The following is a 19917-nucleotide window of genomic DNA, read 5'->3' as shown; positions in this document are numbered from 1 at the left end:
AAAGTGTCTCCCTTTTCACCCCACTTTTCTTCTAGTGATGCTAGTTGCCTATGAATCATGGAATGTCCCATTCTCTGAGGGATGAAAACTGCAAGTCACCCAAAGGTTATGGAAAGACAAATAGTAAAAGACACAAAACACTGTAAAACATTATAAGATAGCGTAAAAGATATAATTCACAGGATGAATGACTAAATAAGGGAGTACATTGGCCGTATGGGAAGAAGCAAGGATAAAAGACTAGTGCCTAGGTATACCGACTCACTGATGCCACATAATATTAGTAATGACAATAACCACCACCACCTTTATAAGGCGGTTATTATGCTCCAGGTACTGTGCTAAGTGCTTTGAAATTATTAGGTCATTTTGATTTTAATCCTCACAACAGCCCTGCAAGGTAGGGGCTATCATTAGCCCCATTTTATAGATGATGAAGCAGGTTAAATAATTTGCTCAGGGTTACATGGCTAATAAGCACCTGGGGCTAGATTCGAAGCAGGTTCTTCTTGACTCTAGTCCCAGCAAGAGATTGAAAGTTAGGTCTCCAGGATGCTCTATGAACCCCCTCTGGAGGATATACAGAAGGACATGGATGAGAGTGACATAAGAAGAGAGGGATGGAGGGTTTCTGATATGGATTCTTAGAGGGAAGGCTCACATCGGTGAGCTTATGGATGGATCCATCGAAGCACCGATTGATAAGATCATAGCTCTGGGCTCATTGTCTTTTTCAGTCACATCCAATTCTTCATGACCCTGTTGGGTGTTTTCTTGGCAGAGATAACGGAGTGGTTTGCCATTTCCATCTCCAGCTCATTTTACGGTTGGGAAATTTGAGACAAATAGTGTTGAGTGACTTTCCCAAGGTTACATACCTAGTAAGTGTCTGAGGTGAGATTTGAATTCAGGAAGAGGCACCTTCCTGATTTCAGGTCTGGTGGTCTATGTACTGTGTCATCTAGCTGCCCCCACCTCTGGGGCTGGAAGGGGTATAGTCCAACCCCCTCTTTTTACAGGTGAGGAAACTGAGACTCCAAAGACTTGAAATGACTTTCTCAAGGTCACACAGGTAACTAAGTGGCAGAGTTGGGATTTTAATTCTGATCCTGGGACTTCAAGTTCATCTCACTTTGCCTGCCTGGCTCTGTCCCCCAAATCTTTCTATATCTCCCATATCCTCTGTGGACCCTCTTGTCCACTGTAGTACATGACGACCTCTCCTACTTCTGAACCAAGAGCCTTTTGACTTTGGAATCTTCATTTTGAATGCCAGCACATGCCGCTTTTTAGATCTTTCTTTTCGTACCTCCATGTTTAATTCTTGTATTATTGTTAACTTTTTATTGTGTTCAGGCAGTAAGAGTAAGTATACTGCAGAGGAAAAGGTGCTGGATTTAAAGTATGGACACCTGAATTTTTTTAAATTTTTATTTTATTATATAGACTATACAATGCTTTTAAAAAAATGTTGCCCCTTTAAATCCTATGCACTTAATCCATTTTGCCCCCAATAAACACTTTCCCTTTATTGTCCAAAACTGTACCATCAGTAACAGTCCCATCTCACTAAGGCAGCCCATGGAAATATTCTTTTTCTTTTAGTAGCCAGGTGACACACTGTACTTTTATCATTCTTTTGTGGGAGTGTGGTTATTGCCTGAAGTTTTAATTCAGAACACCACCACCATATAATGGATTATTCTGAAATAAATGTGTGTATCATAAAAAAACAAATCTCCTTTTTATTTTCTTAATCTGTTCCTTCCATCATCCACCCTTTCCCCCAACCCCAAAAAGATTTTAAAAATGAAATTCACAATGCACAGCTTCATAGTCCAGCAAAACAAATCGCCACATTGGCAACGTGTGAAAATGTCTGTCTCTCTGTATTCTAAGTTTATCACCTCTTCCTCTGCCAGGAGGTGAGTGACCTGTTTTGTCTTCCATCTTTTGTGCATATGGTTTGTCATTGCATTGAAAGACTTCTAACATCTTTCAAAGTTGTTTTTCTCATTAATATTATCATTGTATAAATTACTCTAGTTATATTCAATTTGCTCTATATTAATAGCTTCATGGAGGCCCTTCCAGTTCCCTCTGAAATAGTCCATTTCATCATTTTTTATGGTACAAGAATATTCTATCACATCTATATGCTACAGTTTTGTTTAGCCATTTGCCATTAGGAAGACATCACCTTGGTTTTCAATGTTCAGTTACCATGAAAAGAGGTTCTAGAAATACTTTTGTGCTTATAGGTCCTTTCCTCTTTCATTGATTTCTGTGGGCATATAAGCCCAAAAGTGGTATAGCTATGTCACTGGGTACATACATTTCAGTAAGTTTCTGTATGTGGTTGAAAATCATTTTCCAGAATGACTAGACCAATGCACAACCTCACCAAAGGTGCACTCTGAAAAAGTGTAACTTTCTTGCCTTTCAGCTCCTTCAATATTTGTAATTTTCCTGTTTTGTCATGTTTGCCAGTCTGATAGGTAGGTTTGAGGAGGAACTTTTAATCTGCATCTCTTTAATTAGTAATGATATTCAGGGAAGACTAGCACCTCTGGTGTGAGGACTTGTTGGGCCATTTTCAGGGCTGCTTATCTGCCTTTGCTGTCCACCTGTCATCCAACTCTCACCTGTGCTCCAAGAAGCAGTGGCATGCTCCGCAGGCACACCCTGGTAAAATCGTCTTGCAGACGGGCTAACCCAGGTTGAGGGTGACCAACAGGTCTCAAACCCTTCAGTGAGTTTAAGGGGATGTCTACCCCAAACATGTGGAGACTTCCCCTCAATAGAATGGGTAGATGAGAACAATTTCTTCCAATGGCCACGAAGACAGCTGAGGCAGGAAGTGTGCAGTGCTTAGAGGTGGGTCAGACATTGAAGATGCCAAGGTCATCTACGGGATCCCAGGCCATCACCAGTTATCTTGACTTTTGTCTTGGAAGAAGAGGGGAGGGGAGGTAAAGAAGGTTTTTTTTAATTGTAGTCATTGTTTTGTTTTGTTTTAATTGCAGGCAGCTGAGAACAGCAGGTTGATGACATTAAGACAGCTTTCTATGGAAACTCCCATGAGATATCTGACAAATCATACCATCATGTGCTGTGCCTCAGGAGTTGGACAACTTAGCTGACCTCTTGTGTGCCATGAGCTGGGCTATAAAGTTTCCATCAATGCCACAGGGAACCACAATTTTGCCCTACCACATTCCCGCCGTTTTTCTTTTGTTATCTACCTCTTTCACACTAAGATTGAAATTTCCTCTATTCCACCATCTGTCAATTACATAGTGTCAGAGGTAGAAGGTGTGTGTGTGTGTGTGTGTGTGTGTGTGTGTGTGGGTGGCCTTGCAAGGCACCTCCTGTACCTTGCTGGGCAGCTCATGCTGCTTCTGCATCAGTAACACAGGAAAAGTTAGCAGGCACATAACTTCTATAAGGAACAGGACACAATCAATCCAATAGCAATATCACCACAGACATCAGAGATATTAGGACAGAGAAAGGAGCTGTAGATTTCTTCTTTTGGTTCCATCTGAGTTTCTGGGGGCACTGGCTCCACTGGGGCTTCTGAGTGGACTGGGCAAGGCAGCTATTCCAGGAAAGCCTCATATAACTGCTATGTAACTGGCTCCTAGCCTAGGTGGGTACTTGGATTCCTTTCTCCTCCCCACCCCACCCCCAACCCTGCACCATGCAACTAGCATGAACGAGCACCAATACCCAGGTCCAGCCTCCTCAGTCTCTTTCCCATTTGTTTCCCCTTTACCTGGTCCTGCTTGACTTAGTTAAGAACCCTGTTAAAAACTCATCAGATTTTACTGTTCCTGGTTCCACCTGGAGCCCCAGTGGACCTGACTTGTTTCCATTGTCCCTGACTACCCTTCTTGATTGTAAGTATGTCCCCTCAATAAAGCTGTCTTGTTATGCTTTTTCTTTGTACTGAACATTATTAAACTTTGATAAAACAACTGCATGTTGAATATAATAATATTCAATTATATTATTACTTAAAAGTAAAAGCAAGCTATTATGTAATATTTCTGGTTTCATATACAATCCTCTTTTTCTGCTCTACTTTGCATATGGAAATCCTAATTTTATTTGGTGTTTGGTAAAAACCGTTTTTTTCAAAAAGGTGTGGTATCAGCTTAGTGTTGGTTCTAATGTGAGGTCCTCTTATCTTCTTTCTCTACATCCTTCAGCGGGTCAACACCTGGAGACAATATGAAGAACATGAGAGTTGCAGGTCTTGATTCTTCAAAGGAGATAGAAAAATCTAGTGCTCTGCTCACCACATATTTGCTTCCTAACTTTTCTTCTACAAAATCCCTGCCAGGGAAAAAATAACAAGTGACTTAATTTAAAGATGAAGAAGTCAAGTGAGAGGAAGTAACTTTCCTAAGGTTATACATATAGTTACTGTTAGAGTGAGGATTAGAACCAAGGATTCTCAACTTGTAGTTTATCTTTCCATGAAATACTAATGTGAAATGAGCATTTACTGTATTTTATAAAACCAAATAATTTAAAACATGGAAAAAGTACAAAGCAGCCCAGACCCAAGGTCCTAGGATATTTCAGATGAGTTCCATAGAGCGGGGAATCTCTGTAATATGATAGGTTGTGAAGAGTAAAGAATGAGAGATGAATTCTCCCAGAAACACCATGATCTTAGAAAGGGAATGTTCTGGTCTGGTGTTTTGGGATTACATATGAAAAAAGGAACCTGCCCTGGTATCTCCAGAACATTTCACCAGTGGATGAACTGGAAAAGAATGACTGGATTTTCACCAGTATTACAATGATGCATTGTAAAAAGTGATCAAAGTGTGACTGGAGAGAGCAACCACCTTGGTACATACTCTGGAAAGCAGAGGGTAAAGAAATTAATCAAATTGGTTATATAGAAGGATTTTCTATAACATTTCATTGGATAAACATCAGTTTCATTGGTAAAATGAGGGGATCAGATGAAATAATCTATAAGGTCTCTTCTAGCTCTAAAGCTATGATTACCTTTGATAACTTTAGATAAAAATGAGTATGTGAATATGTAACAACAATCTGGCTAGCAGCTGCTGTAGGGGTGTAAGATCCAACAAGACTAGCAACAAGAGTTGCCAGCACAGGTTCTTTGATCTGCTTTACTAAGGAAAGTAACTTTAAGGGGTTAACAATCTCACCTTAATCAAACACACATATATAACTCACTTAGTTCAGAAGGAAAAGCCAGCACCCTGAACTTCAGAACAAATCCAAATAGAAATTACAAACATCAACAGACAAACCTTGTCTGATTCTAATCACAATTCATAGTTACCAGGAAAGCATCAACATCTGGGTTTACAAGCCAGGGGCCTCTTAACAACAGCTACCCAGAGCCTCTTCAAGTCACACGACACTCTTCCAGTGAGTGACAGCCCCCAGGAAAAATACCAGTCTCTGAGTTTATATATCCTATATCCTGTTCAGGGTCAAAGGGCATCACAACATGCAATTCAAACCCATGTGACCTAAAAGCATCACAAACATGTCACTCAAACCCATGTAAACTAGGCTTTCCCTTGAGGAAAGCAAATCATGAAAGACTCCCGATCTAATCAAAGAAACAAAGGCCAGACTCATCAAGGGCACTTGATCAAATAAGTGCTAAAAGAGAAAACAGTAAAAGCCCCACCTTAATTACTGATACAGAATATGACATGGATGTGTACTTGACTTATAGGCTCCATGACAACCTAAGAGTAAACTGACCCATTCTGTCAAAATTCTCCCAGTTTTCCACTACTCTCCACCTATGTGTTCATCTCCACTGATCAAAGTGTGATTAGTACCTGCTCTTCCTCTTCATATTCTGACTACTAAGCATGTCCCATCTGCTCTTCTCAGATCTTAGGATAATAAATTGGAACAGCAAGGGAATGTAAAAATTAAGTCTTATAGAGAATAACAGGATTGAGAACTATCAATGCATAGAGTTTATGCTACTATATACTCATAAGCCCCAACCCTAACCCTTCCTTTGGATGGTTTTGAGGCCTGAATGAAGTGGAGACTCTGAGGCTCCTACTTAGTTTTCCAGAAGTGTTCCCTTGATTGTCTTGATGTCCCTTCCATGACAGACAGAGGTTAGCCTCTGTGCCAAGCTGGGATCTTTACCTCATAGCGTATGTCATGCGGTCAGGTCTCATTGTCCTCATCATACACAGTTGTTGCAGAGATGACTTGTTTTTCCACTCCTGGGGGAATTTCTCCTTCTCAGGGCATTCTGACTCCACAAATTTCTTCCAATGCTTGGCAGATCCCTCAATGTCCCTATCCAGATTACAGAATTCTTCCATTGATGAAAGAGCCTGGGAAAGTTCAGAGAACATAGGTAGGAAATGTGTTTTCTATCTCATAGAAAAAACAACTGGCTTGGAAAACAGATTAAGGTGTGATAATTTAAGAATCACTGGGCTATCTAAAAGCCATGAAAAAAAGCTTGGATATCATATTTCAAAAAATCATAAAACTGTTCGAATATCTTAGAAACAGAGGGCAAAATAAATAAATATTGAAAGAATCCATCAGTTACCTTTTGAAAGAAATCCCAAACTGAAAACTCCCAGTAATATTATAGTCAGAATCCAGAGTTCCCAGACCAAGGAAAAAATGTTATAAGCAGCCAGGAAGAAAGAATTCAAGTGCCAAGGAGCCACGATCATGATCTTGCAAGATTTAACAGTTACTAAGTAAAGAAGCAGATAGCTTGCAATATGAGATTCCAGAAAGCAAAGGATGTAGGCTTACAACCAACAATAATGTATCAACAATACTGAGTCTAATACTACTGGAAAAAAAAGATCTTTAATGAAATAGAGGACTTCTAAGCATTTCTGATGAAAAGATCAGAGCTAAATAGAAAATTGGACATTCAAACACAGGACTCAAGACAAGCATGTAAAGGTAAACGTAAGTGAGAAATCATAAAAGACTAAACCAGGTTTAAACTATTTACATTCTTGTATGGGGAGATGATACATGTAACCCTTCAAACTTAATCATCAACAGCAGTTTTAGGGTGAGTCTAATTAGACAGAGGACCTGGGTGAGATCCTAGTTATTCTATTCTATTTGGATTATCTCAAAATAAGAATTGGGGAGCAGCAAAGAGGAATGCACTGGGAGAGTGGGGTAGGAAGAAAAAGAATGGGGACATTTATCACATAAATGGGGTGTGCAAAGAGGAATTTATAGAACAAAAAGAGGAGGGATTGGACAACACTTGAATCTTGCTCTCATTTGAACTGGTTCAAGAAAGGGAAAATGCACATACACACAGCTAGATTCAGAAATATATCCTAATAGGGAAATAGAAGGGAAAGGTGTTAAGAAAAAGAAGGAAATAAGAATGGAGGGATTAGTCAGAAGCAAAATGGACTCTTGAAGAGGAAGCAGGGGAAAAAATCGAAGGAATAGTATAAGAGATAGGATAGAAATACATAGTTAAAATCATAACTGTGAATGTGAATGTAGCGACCACCTGAATAGTCACATAACTAGTACATGTCAGAGGAGGACCTGCCCCCAGGTCTTTTTCACTTTAAGATCAGCATTCTAGTCATTGTACCACACTGTTTCTCTTTTTATGTCTTTATTTTGCTTTATAAAACTGTAACCAGTGTGTATTTTGGACTTCAGTTTCGGCTATCTTCACTTCTTACTGTTTTTTTTAAACTTTATGTGACTGACACATATTAAATTGAGTCTACCCCTTAGGAGATCTCTCTTCTCTCTAATTATACCCCATTTGATAACTTTAACAGCATTCCCACATTCTTCCCTCCTTTGCTTCAGTCTATGGGGGAAAGATGACCCTTCTTGCCCAGACTAACCACTCTCGATCCTATCTCTTTCTATTTCCTCTGGAAGATTGCCCCTTCTGTCATCCTTTTTCTCTTTCCAATCTTTAATTTATCTTCAGCCATTGTCTCTTTCTCTTCTGTCTACAAACATGCCCAAATCTCACCTGTCCCTAAGAAATCCCTTCCCTATCCCTTCAACCCATCACTGTAAAAAAACATCTACATGCATTGCTTCAACTTTCTCACATCACACTAACTTCTTAATCTCTTGCACTCTGTCTATTGACCCCATCACTTGATTGAAGCTGGTCTCTCCAAGGCTACCACTGATGCCTTAATTATTAAATTCAATGGCCTTTTTCATTCTTCAGTCTTCTTTATCTGTATGAAGCTTTGGGAAATGCTAGCCACCTCCTCCTCCTCACAATAGGCTTTTACAATTCTGCTTTTTCATGATTCTCTTTCTAATTGTCCGACCACTCCTCTTCAGTCCCCTTTGCTATATTGTCATCCATATCCTGCCCCTTCAGTAAAAAGGTGTCACAGGACTCTGTCCTAGCCCCTCTTCCCTTCTTTTCTGTACACTCTTATGGTATTTCATAAACTCCCATGTTTATAATCGTGATCTCTAGGAAGGTGACTCCTAAATCTATATAGCAAGCTCAAGGAGGAAAGGAAGAACAAAATAAATAAATAAAAGAAGAAGAAAGAAAGAAAGGAAGGAACAAAGAAAGAACAAAAAAAGAAAGAGAAAAAGATCTATCACAGCATTGGATGTGTATCTAATATTTTAACAATTCAATTCAACCCATGTTTATTAAACACAGATAATGTGGAGGACTATGAGCTATATGTTGGGGGAGATACAAAATTCAGATAACATAAGGCCCCTATTCTTATGACACACTTAGTCTAATGGGGGAAATGACTCATATGTAAATAAGTATGATGCAAAATAACACATATTATTTTCCTTGAGTGGTATAAGCAAAGGGTTAGGGGGTGTTCTGGGGGCAGAAAGCTCATTATTGCTTGAAAGAGATTAGGAAAGTTTACATGAAAAAGATGGCATTTGAGCTGTGTTTTAAAGGATGGGTACATTTCCACAGGCCTTGTAGGTCAAGGATTAGGGACACAGAAGCATCACCATGAGATAGAAAAGCCATGGACATAATTTACTAAATGTGCTGAAAGAATGAACAGCTCAGTTGTTATGAGCTTGTCTGCATAGAGAATCTATTTAGCCCTCTGACCCTTTAAAAAAATCAGGCTGGGCATGGTAGCACAGTCCTGTGGTCTCTGGTACTGGGGTAGGCTAAGGCTAGCGGATGACTTGAATTCTGGAATTCTGAGCTGCAGCAGGGCGAAAGCTGAATGGGTGTCCACACTAGGTCCAGAACCAATATGGTGATCTCTCAGAGAATGGCATCATAAAGAAGGCTGGCCCAGCCCTCTTTGGAAAAACAGAGTAGTTAAAAGTTTCCATGACAATCCATATTGGGATTGGGCCTGTGAGTGCCTAGGGAAAGATAGGGTGACCTATTCTCCAAGACTTCTTGGTTGCCAGTAAATTTTTACCTTTTTCTGAATTTCCGCAGCTGTTTGTTTGGTGATCTCTAAGTTTTCTACTAAGGCTGTATCTCCCAGGAAGTTCCCAGATGCAGAGGAGAGGCGAGAGAGCAAGTTGTCCTCCAGGGTTTTCAGGGTGATCTTGAACACATTCTGTTGCTTTGTCAGATCTGACTGCAAATGTCAAAATGAGATGAAGTCAATTACAAGCCGTCAAAATGAGATGAAGTCAATTACAGACCCAGGGCTTTTGAGATATGAGAAATTCTCACCTAAAGTTTCTTGTCACGTTCAGCTCCACAGTGAGAAGATAATATGGTAGTGTGAAGTCATCAGCTAACCTTTTCTGAATCTCCTGGCTTATGATTTTACCCTTAGTCTACGAGGGTGACCTTCCTGTAGGAGGCAACAGCTTCATCACTATGATTTTTAATTGATTTTTTTCAGTTAACATGCATTTGTTTTCCCTTCCTCTCACCTCTTTCCACTCAACCCCCCCACAAAGAAATAAAGAAAAACAAAATCCTTGTAATGAATATACACAGTCAAGAAAAAAGATTCAAGTTATTGTCCATGTTCAAAAATATAGGTTTCATTCTGCATCTTGAGTTCATTACCTCTTTGTTAGGAAGTAGTAAGGAAGAAAGGGATGAAGGAAAGAAGGAAGGAAATAAGCACTAATTAAGGGCCTTACTATGTTCCAGGCACTGTGCTAAGCACTTCACAAGTATCTCACTCGATTCTCACAATAACTCTGGGAGGAAGGTATCATTATTATTCTCATTTTGTTGTTCAGTCGTATCAGTTCTGTCTGATTCTTCATGACCCCATTTGGGATTTCTTGGCAAAGTTACTTGAGTGGTTTTCCATTTCTCTGTTCAACTCATTTTACAGTTGGGGAAACTCACCTCAGAGGTTAAGTGGCTGTCCAGGGTCTCATAATTATTAAGTGTCTGAGGCCAGATCTGAATCAGGTCTTCCTGACTCCAGGTCCAGTGCTCTATCAACTAGGCCACCTATCTGCCTTCAGTAAATTTGCTCTAATTAATAATGCAATTCTTTTTTACACATTATTTAAACACCTCATGTTTAAGGCACTCCAATAAATCTTGGGATACAAAGACAAAAAAATTAAACAGTTTTTACCTCTAAGAAGTTGACATTAATAAATAGTCCACATTTTAAATAATTTTATTATTTAAGGAAGATTTCCTCATAATTCTGATAGGCAGGTTGCACAAATATCATTATTCCCATTTGGTAGAAAACAAAACTCATAGAATTTCATCTTTCATAGAAGTTAAATGGGAGTCAGAGGTCTTGGGTTGATATCCCAACTTTTCTGAGCCCAACATCAGTTTTATAACTGTAAAATGAGGGGATTAGAGTACATGATCTCTGAAGTTTCTTCTTGCTCTCAATCTATAATTCCTATGACTTGTCAAAGATGACAGAGGTAATATGACTCAGAGTTAGCCCTTGAACCTGCATTTGACTCCAAGTCCAGTGTTTCTTCAATTCCAGCATGCTGCTTTGTCACTTTTAAAGTATAACACCAGGATTGGTGGATGGGTTCTTAGCTTTGCTATCGATATGTAGTGTCACTTTGGCTTCCTCTCTAATTTCTCTGAGATCACAGTTTGTTATCCAGTCATTTTCAAAAGCAATGAAAAAAACAAAAAAAGAAGAAAGACAACACCTAAAATGTGATAGAACCTAATTTATTTAAAATTTTTTAATTAGCAAAAATCTATTTTCTCTCCCTTTCAGTCCCCATTGAAAAACAAAAGGAAAGGAAAAGAATAATTGTAACAAATACACATATTTGAGCAAAACACATTTCCACTTTGGTCATGTCCAAAACATCTAAGTCTCATTTTGCAGTCTGTGTCCATTACCTTTCTGTCAGAGGTGGGTAGTATCCTTCATTAGCAGTCTTCTGGAGTTGTGGTTCAATTCATTGAAGTCTTCTCAGATTTCTCTAAAATGGTCCTTTTCATTACTACTTAGAGAACTTATGTCCAATTTTGCTCCAACTTTCGGCCCAGGCTAACACAATCAAGCTGATCTTTCAAGCCCTGCAGGATCAGAGTGACAGAACTGTAGCCTTCCCTTTTGTCTGAGATTGCTGCCCTAGTCATTCCATTGTAGGTATCATACTTGGGGGGGAAGTTGAACCAGAGACCCTGCTCTACTCCTGCAATCAGAGTCACATAGTCACTGCTTGCTTTTGTACTTGTTTCTAACAGTACACAGCCTAGAACCCATGATCACTCCTTATCTTGGAATGCCACCTCTAGGTACAGGTCTTGTCTTTGCTCCTCCCAGGATCTTTCGCCTGGAACTGGGTAGTGAAAAGCTTCCATTTAGCCTCTGTTCCCACAGGGTGTTTGGGATACTCTTCCTTAATTGGTTTTGGGATCACTTCTTGCCATTGGGTATAGCTCGGGTCCTCTTTCAGTCCCTGTGAATTGGAATGCTCTTGTGCAGTATGCCCCAGCCAGACTCCTTCCCCAGTGTTTACAGATGTTCAAATTTCTTTCCTGACTGGGGCTGGAAAAATGACTCACTGTGATTTTTTTTTTCTTGGATCAGGAATGACTAGGACTCAGTCTGGTGTGTTTTCTAGATCTTTGTAAAGGAGGTCTGGGGCAGAGTTCAGCTATTATTTTCCCTTTTACTCTGCCATCTTGGCTTCCCAACTTTTAGTCAAGGCTAGTTAGTGGAAACACTTTGTTATTGAAGTGGGTAGCTATTTAGAACTGAAGCACCAGCATTTCTGGTACTGTATACATGGTCATCTCTATGACAGATTCTCTGCTAAACTTTTCATTGGAATGACAGCAGTCTCACTTTGTTGGCGGCAACATAGCTATGAGAATAAATACTTTTTATGCTCCAGTCACCTTAGGTCACAAAGTCTGCTTTATCTTCCCAAAATGTAACCCCATATGTGACCTACTCACTGTCAGTTCCTCCAAGTCTGGCCTCTCCATGCTGACCACTGCTGCCAGAAGCTGGTCCTCTAAGCCATCTCTAGTCACAGTGAAGTTGATAAGAGTTGCCGGGGCTTGGAGCTCAGGCTGATAGTGGGGATTGGCAAGCTTGGTGTGAACCATGAGGTGGAATTTGGGATTATATTCACATTCTTTGTCTCCAATTTTAATGAACCTGGAGCATAAATGATTATATGAATGGGTAACATGTAAAAATTTTTCAAATATATTTTTATTTAATATTTTATTTTTTCTCCAATTCCACATAAAAACAATTTTTAGTCAGTGGACTCACCACCTAATTTACTTGGAAAATAAAGCAGTCTCCTATGAACTCCCAATTTTCCCTAAATCCACACCACAAAATTATGGTACATTGTTCTCCATTCAATCCTCCTTTTCTAGTGTCTAGAAGGAGGTAACCCTTCTCTTTCATCCCTCCTCTCATGCTCTTTGGCTCATTCCCTCTCTCAAATCCTTGATTTTTCATTTATCAGTTGTTTATTTCCTGGTGCCTACAAATATGCCCAGGTCTTCCCAAGATTTAAAACAAAAAAAATTCATTTGATCCTGCCTCAGTTGATTCATCCCCTCATTTTATTAGCCTATCTCTTCTTCCTTTCACAGCCTCCTAACCCCTGGAAAAAGTTTTCTACACTCTTTGCCTCAACTTCTTCCCCTCTTAATATTCAAAACTTTGCAATCTGGCTTAGACCCCCTGGTCTCAAATAAAACTCCCCACACCCAAAGTTACCAAGGATCTCTTAACTTCTAAATAAGATAATATTTTTCCAGTCCTCATCAGTTGATGCAATTAAGTGGATAAAGCACTAGGTCCGGAGACAGGAAGACCTACATTGAAATCCAACCTCAGACACTAATAAGCTGTATAACCCTGGTTAAGTAAGTTCACTTAACCTCTCTTTCAGTTTCCTTACCTGTGAAATGGGGATGACACTTACCTCAGAGAGTTGTGAGGATCTAACATTTGAAAAATGCTCTCAGCACAGCGCCTAGCACAGAGTAAGTTCTTACTTCCCAATTTCTTCTCTTATCTGTCTACCTCTTCTTTCTCAATTTCCATTTATTCAACCAAGAAGCACTTAGTTAAGCAATATGCCCTCAATCAATAAACACTTTCCTCACTCCTATGTCTAATCAGTTGTCGAGGTAAAATCCGACACCATCATCCCTCCTTCTCTGCTAACAGCTACCACTTTAATTCAGGCCCTCATCACCTATTACAATATCCTAATCAAATATCTCCTGCTTCCACAATATCCCCTTTCCAATACATCTTTAGGATCATAGATTGAGAGCTGGAAAGGATCATAGAGGCTACTGAATCCAAACCTTCCATTTTACAGGTAAGGTAAATAAAGCACAGAGAGGTTAAAGCTGGTTGCTCAAGGTAACACAGCTAGTGAATGTCTAAGGAAAAACATATATGAACCCAGGTTTTCCTAACTCCAAATCTACTACATCATGCTGCCCCCTCCATGCAGCTATCAAAAATAATCTTGCTAAGTAATAGATCTGACCATGCCCATTACCAAATCACAATCTTAAATGTCTCCCTACTTTTTCTCAAGGATAAAATAAACTCCTCAGCTTGGCATTAAGGCCTTACACAATCAGGCTCCAACTTACCTTTCCAGTTTCATTTCATACTCTTTCTTTTCACAGATTCTAAGACCAAGAAAAACTGGACTACTAAGAATCCTGAATTCAGCATACTATCTCTCTCTAAGTACATTTTGCCACCCATTCCTGGAATGTACTCTGTCCTCACCCCATCTTTCAGAATCTCTGATCTTTAAGGCTCAGCTAAGGTTCAACTTCTTTCCTAGCTTTCTCTTATCTATCCAGGCAGTGCTGTCTCCCTAAATTTAGATTGTATTATTCTTATTAGTGTACATGAACCCATCTGTAAAATGAAGGAGCTACACCTGTAATGTCCTTTCCAGTTCTAAATCTATGATCCACCACAGTAAGAAGTAACTATTATACTTTGCGTGTGCTTGACTCTCTAATACAATATTCTGAACGTGGGAGACCCTTAATAAACAATTTTTAAATTGAGTTGATCCGTCAGGACTAGAAATAATCTAGATATATGGAAAAACTAGATAGTCTCAAAAGGCATGAGTCAAGCCTCACCATCCCACCCCATTCCCATCCGGGGAGAAAGTTTTGGTAAAAGAATGTATTGCATTTAAACAGGCTTTTGATCCTATAATTATTTTTTGTCAAATTAAAAAGAACCGTAAGATCATAACATTTTTAAATGACCTTAAAAATTATCTAATCCAACATCCTCATTTTATAGAAGGAAACTGAAGCCTAGAAATCTCAAATTTACACCTCCAAAATGGAACTCATATTCATCCCCAAACTGTTCCCTCCTCCAGACTTAATTATTTTTGCTGAGTGACCATCATCCTTCTGGTCACCAACGTTTCCAAAGGAAAAGCCACCCATCCTCAACTCTTCCTTTTCCCTTATCCCCCACAAACCAATCTAAGTCTACTTGATTCTACCCCCTTCTCTCTACTAACATTCATCACCCTGAGTACAATAGCCTCCCAATTTCTCTCTGACTCCAAAAGCAGTGTTGTTTCCACTGTACCAATTCTTTAAATCGATCACCCCTACACATTTCTTTCCAGTCTTGACTCTATATTTAATCAGTTCCATAACACGCTATCTTCTTCTTGATGCCAATCCAGCCTTCATATAGCGGTTAAATTAAGATTTTTCAGATACAAGTATGACCATGTCACTCCCTACTCAAAAATTTTCCGTGACTCACTATTACCTCTGGGAAAAATAAAAACTTTTTAGCTCAAATTTTAATGGCTTTCACAAACTGGATCCCACCTATTTTTCCAGAATTGTTACATATTCTTCTTCATGCACTTTATATTCCAGCCAAATCGACATATCAACTGTTCTCAAAATTCAACAGGCCACCTTCAAGCTTTGTCCTCTATGCCTAAAAAGCACTTCTTTCTGCCTCTTAGAATCATTCAAGGCTCAGCTCATATGCTCCTTCCTACATGAAGTTCAATCAAATTGGTATTCTTGATGCACACTCCATCTCTCAAATCCCTTGCCTTTGCACAGGCTGTCTCCCAATTAAACTGCACTTCCTCCATCTCCACCTCTCAGAATCCCTAGTTCAAAAACTCAGCCCAAGTGCTCTTCCCATACAAGTCCTTTTCTGATCCTGATAGGTATATCCTACAACTCCCAAATTACTTTGTTATTTATTTTATATATACTTATATGTATATGTTTTCCCCCTTCACGGAATGTAAGCTTATATCCTTAGCATCTGACATATAGTAGACACGTAATAAATGCTTGATTCACAGTATCACAGAATCTGAGAGTTGTAAGGGGCTAGTATAAAGATTGACTGATATGACCCCAGTAAAAAAAAACCCTTAAGAATTTTTGTTCACTTGTGTCCTACTCTTTATGACCACATGGACCATACTGTCCATGGGGTTTTTCTTGGCAAAGATACTGGAATGGATTGCCATTTTCTTCTACCATGGATTAAGGCAAACAGAAGTTATGTGACTTGCCCAGTGTCATACAGCTAGTGTCTGAACCCAGGATTTTAACTTGGGTCTTCCTGACTCCAGGCCCACTCCTTTATCCACTGACCCAATTGGCTGCCTCTCCTCCTTAAGAGTAAAGGCTATTTTACATTTGTTTGGAGTCCTCTGACTCCAAATCCAATGTTCTTTCCACACAGCTCCCCCAATATCCTGCTACTTCCTAAACACTTCTGGGTCTAGGCACTTTACAGGAAATGCTTCATGTGATAATTTTTTTTCATAATTATGTTTTCTTAAATTAAAACAACAGAACACTCATAAGCAGTCCTTGTGACCTCTTTACAGTTAAGGCCACTTCAACCTCAAAGGTCTCTCAGGGATTGTTTGGTCTTTCAAGCTGTTAGAGTTAAGTGAAGTGAGTAGTATAAATAATGGCAAGGTTTTATGAATCCTTAAAGCAAAAGTGGCAAAATACAGGCCCCTCTCCGTGCAGCCTGAACCAGATTAAAATATAATTGGAAATATTTAACAAAATATATAAAATGCAATAAAAATAAGGAATTCTTAACTATAGTTTATTGGGCCCCCATCTCTATTTGAGTTTGACACCACTGATTCAAAGGTTCATAGACCTAGGCTGGAAAGGACCTTGGGGTAATCCAGTCCAATATCCCCACCCCACATTTTATAGATAGGAAAACTAAAGTTTAAGTGACTTTCCCAAGGTCACACAGGTAGCAAATGGCAGAGATGGAATATGAATTCTAGTCCTTAACTCCAAGTTCAACATTCTTTGTACTACACCATGCTGCCTCTAGACTTCATTTGACATTTTATAATAATTTGTCTTATTTAACTTTTTGACGTTTGACTTTTTTTCCCCAATTAGAATGTAGTGCCACCTAAAGAAATGTATCTAACACAGATGGTTGATCCAGGTAGGCTGTATTTCCAGTTATGACATACCTAAAAAGAAATAGCCTAAGAGATATCAAGGAGATATATGATCCAAAAAAGGTTGGTGGGTCAAGTATTAACAGGGAAGGATAGCCAACAGTTAGCCCAAATGCTAATGACACCCATAACATTTTAAAAGCACCCAAAAATATCTCTGGTGGCAGGACAGATCCCTTGTGGAGGGTCTATAGAACATAAACAAGAATCACACAGGATTGAAAGACACAAATGAGTCACGATCTATACTGATGGAAGAAATAAGAATATCGATAATGTCTGAGTATTAAAATAAACCCACAGAAAGAACAGTGTACTTCTCTTTGACAGAAGTTAACAAGTATATGGATGTCTACTGTACAAATGTTCTCCCTCTTATCTCCAACTCCTACTATTCCTGGCTTCCTTTAACTTCCAGCTGAAATCTCACTTTCTAAAAGAAGTCTTTACTGATCCTTTTTAATACTGGTTCCTTTCCTCTGATGATTATTTCCAGTTTATCCTGTATCCATCTTGTTTGCACACAGTTGTGTACTTTTATGTATGTTTACTGACCCACTGACAACCAACTCTCAAGAGAGCAACCAAAATGTCACAATAGTCAATATCGGCCACCATGGAACTATCCTCCTGGTTCTGTTCATTCAACGAAAGAAGAATGTAAAAAGTTACCTGAGATTTCTAAGGCTACACAAAACACAACTCCTGCATTGAACAGCTCCCAAACCTCAAGCACGTATTATTAAAATGATGAATTCTAACAAAGGCTTCAGACTTTTTTTTTGGGGGGGTGGGAAGGTGGCTTTCGGGGGTGAGAGGAGAATCAAGACTTGTGATTTCATCCTAGCAATTCATCTGTAGTTTATAATTTTTTTTTCAACAAACATTTATTTTTTTTTTATTTTTTAGTTGTTTTTTTTTAAATTTAATTTAAATTTATTTATTTAACATATTTGGTTTTCAGCATTGATTTTCACAACAGTTTGAATTACAAATTTTCTCCCCATTTCTACCCTTCCCCCCACTCCAAGATGGCTTATATTCTGGTTGCCCTGTAGTTTATAATTTTAAGAGAACTGCCCGGGGCACTAGTTGGCCAAGCACCTTGCCCATGGTCACACAGCTAGTATGGGTCAGAGGCATGACTTGAACCTATTTCTGCATCTTTTAAGATCAGTTAACATGGCCAAAAACAAACGAACAAAAAACACCTTCTTCGAAGATGTTTTCAAAAGCTAGAAGACTACAGGAGAGGCAGTGTCATAACAATGCACATGTTTGTGTTCTTTGGTTTAAATGAAGTTTCCCATCTTCTAATATCCAAGTTCAAGCAAAAAGGCCTGCATGGAAGGGGCTGCCACCACAACGAAAAAAGAAAACAAAACCCAAAAAACACCTTCGCACCTCATTACCAGGGGCAGGTCCTGGGGAAGCCGTTAAATTAGGCTCGATTCCCCTCCCCCATCCCCAGCCAAAAAGCCAATTCACTCCAAAGTCAGGAAGCATTTGTTCTAAGGGGAGTTACGAAGGAGAGGCAGCTACGGTCTTAGCATGGCCTTCCTCTACCTCTTCCTCCTAGCCTTAGTCCTCCCGGGAGCGGGGGGGGGGGGGGGGGGCGGTTGGAGGGCACTGCTGAGGGCACTGATCCTTCGGGGGCCTGAGCCGCCGGGGTGCCAGGTGAGGCAGAGGCCGACCCGGGTCGGGGCCGGAGGGAGGTTCCAGGAGCGGCGGGGGCCGCGGGGCCGAGGCTGCGCGAGGAAGCTCCAGAGCCGCCGGGACAACCAGGCCCAAGAGTGGCGCCTACTAGGCCAGGAAAGCCCGCGGCGGGGGAGGGGGAGTTGCGGGGTGGGGAAGGAGGGGGCAGAGAGCGAGGCCTCCGCCGCCACTGGCAGTTCGCGAGGGTCTTGGGGCGGGGCGAGGAGGCACTCCTTACCCTGCATGCTGCTGACGGCCGTGTGGCCCGGCCCTGGGGGCCCCACGGCACCGGGAGAGCCGCTCCCGCTGCCGCCGCTCGGGCTTGGAGCCGCCATTGTTATCCGGGAGGAGTGGAGCGGCGCGGCGGCGGCTGCAATGCAGCAAGTTCGGCCTCTCTCTGCCTGCGAGGGGCGCGGCTAGTGCCCGCCTCCGGCCCGTCCCGCTGGCCCGCCTTCCCCGCCTGCTCCCCAGCGCGGAGGCCGAACCCACCCACGCCCACCTCTGGCGTTCCAGATACGTTCCAGTTTCAGCCTCGCTCTGGGCTCGCTCCACCCGGCAGACTTGCCCAGACCTGGTCTCCAGGTGCTTCTGAAGCCCTTCGGACGTGTAAAGAGATGCACACCCACTCTCCCTTCTGATCCACATCACCCGCAGTTTCATTCATTCTGTCAACAAGCATTCTTTGTTATTAGTAAGTGTAACTCTACTGCAACTCAATTCAGCAAACATGTTAAGCACTTTCTAAGAGCGAGGCTGCGAGGTTTAGAGACTTTTTAAGAGTCCCTGCCTTCAAAGAGTTTAAGCTGTAGTGGATAATAGGAATACTACTTAAAAATAAGTGACCCCTCCCCCGAAGAAAAGGATTATAGGTATGGAATGTCATGTATGCTGTCATGCTCCATTCGTGGAACTAGAGCTAGAAGAGTCCCTGCCAAGTGCTGGGGATACTGAGAAAAGTAAAATAATAATAATAATAATAATAATAATGATGATGATGATGATAATAACCCCTGCTCTCTAGGAGCTCACAATAATCCAACGGTTTCATTTCTGAAATGAAGAAATAGGGGCCAGAGAAGTGACTTGTTCCAAGTCACCTAGGTAGCAAGGGTTGGATGTAAAATCTGAACACAGGTCTTCTGACAAAGGGCTTTCTGGACACTTCCTGCTAAACTGTTTTTTTTTTTCTTTCAAAAAAATTTGATAAAAATTCAAAGGTATAACCTCCTCTGAATGAGATGGGAAGGACAGGATTGTATGCTGAAATTAAAGTTG

General features: G+C 40.5%; 1 long non-coding RNA gene across 5 annotated transcripts; it reads right to left on the bottom strand.

Annotated features, from left to right (window-relative positions):
• Positions 1 to 1209: 1209 nt before the first annotated feature.
• LOC118846252 lies at positions 1210 to 19060 on the bottom strand. 5 transcript variants are annotated; one of them, XR_005010181.1, is made up of 7 exons: positions 18881 to 19014; positions 12395 to 12599; positions 11327 to 11506; positions 9701 to 9824; positions 9438 to 9602; positions 6172 to 6365; positions 1210 to 2949 (listed from the first exon to the last, which is right to left on the bottom strand). It is a non-coding gene; the product is annotated as an uncharacterized LOC118846252 (long non-coding RNA). The 5 variants fall into 5 exon arrangements; XR_005010178.1 differs by lacking the exon at positions 1210 to 2949 and adding an exon at positions 3341 to 4341 and having other exon boundaries at positions 18881 to 19000; XR_005010177.1 differs by lacking the exon at positions 12395 to 12599 and having other exon boundaries at positions 1210 to 4341; positions 18881 to 19060.
• Positions 19061 to 19917: the final 857 nt, after the last annotated feature.

The sequence above is a fragment of the Trichosurus vulpecula genome, chromosome 4, assembly GCF_011100635.1.
Source record: "Trichosurus vulpecula isolate mTriVul1 chromosome 4, mTriVul1.pri, whole genome shotgun sequence".
In the NCBI taxonomy this organism is placed as follows: Eukaryota; Metazoa; Chordata; class Mammalia; order Diprotodontia; family Phalangeridae; genus Trichosurus; species Trichosurus vulpecula.
Note: the sequence above shows the minus strand (reverse complement) of the source record. Positions and strands in the feature narration are given on the sequence as shown.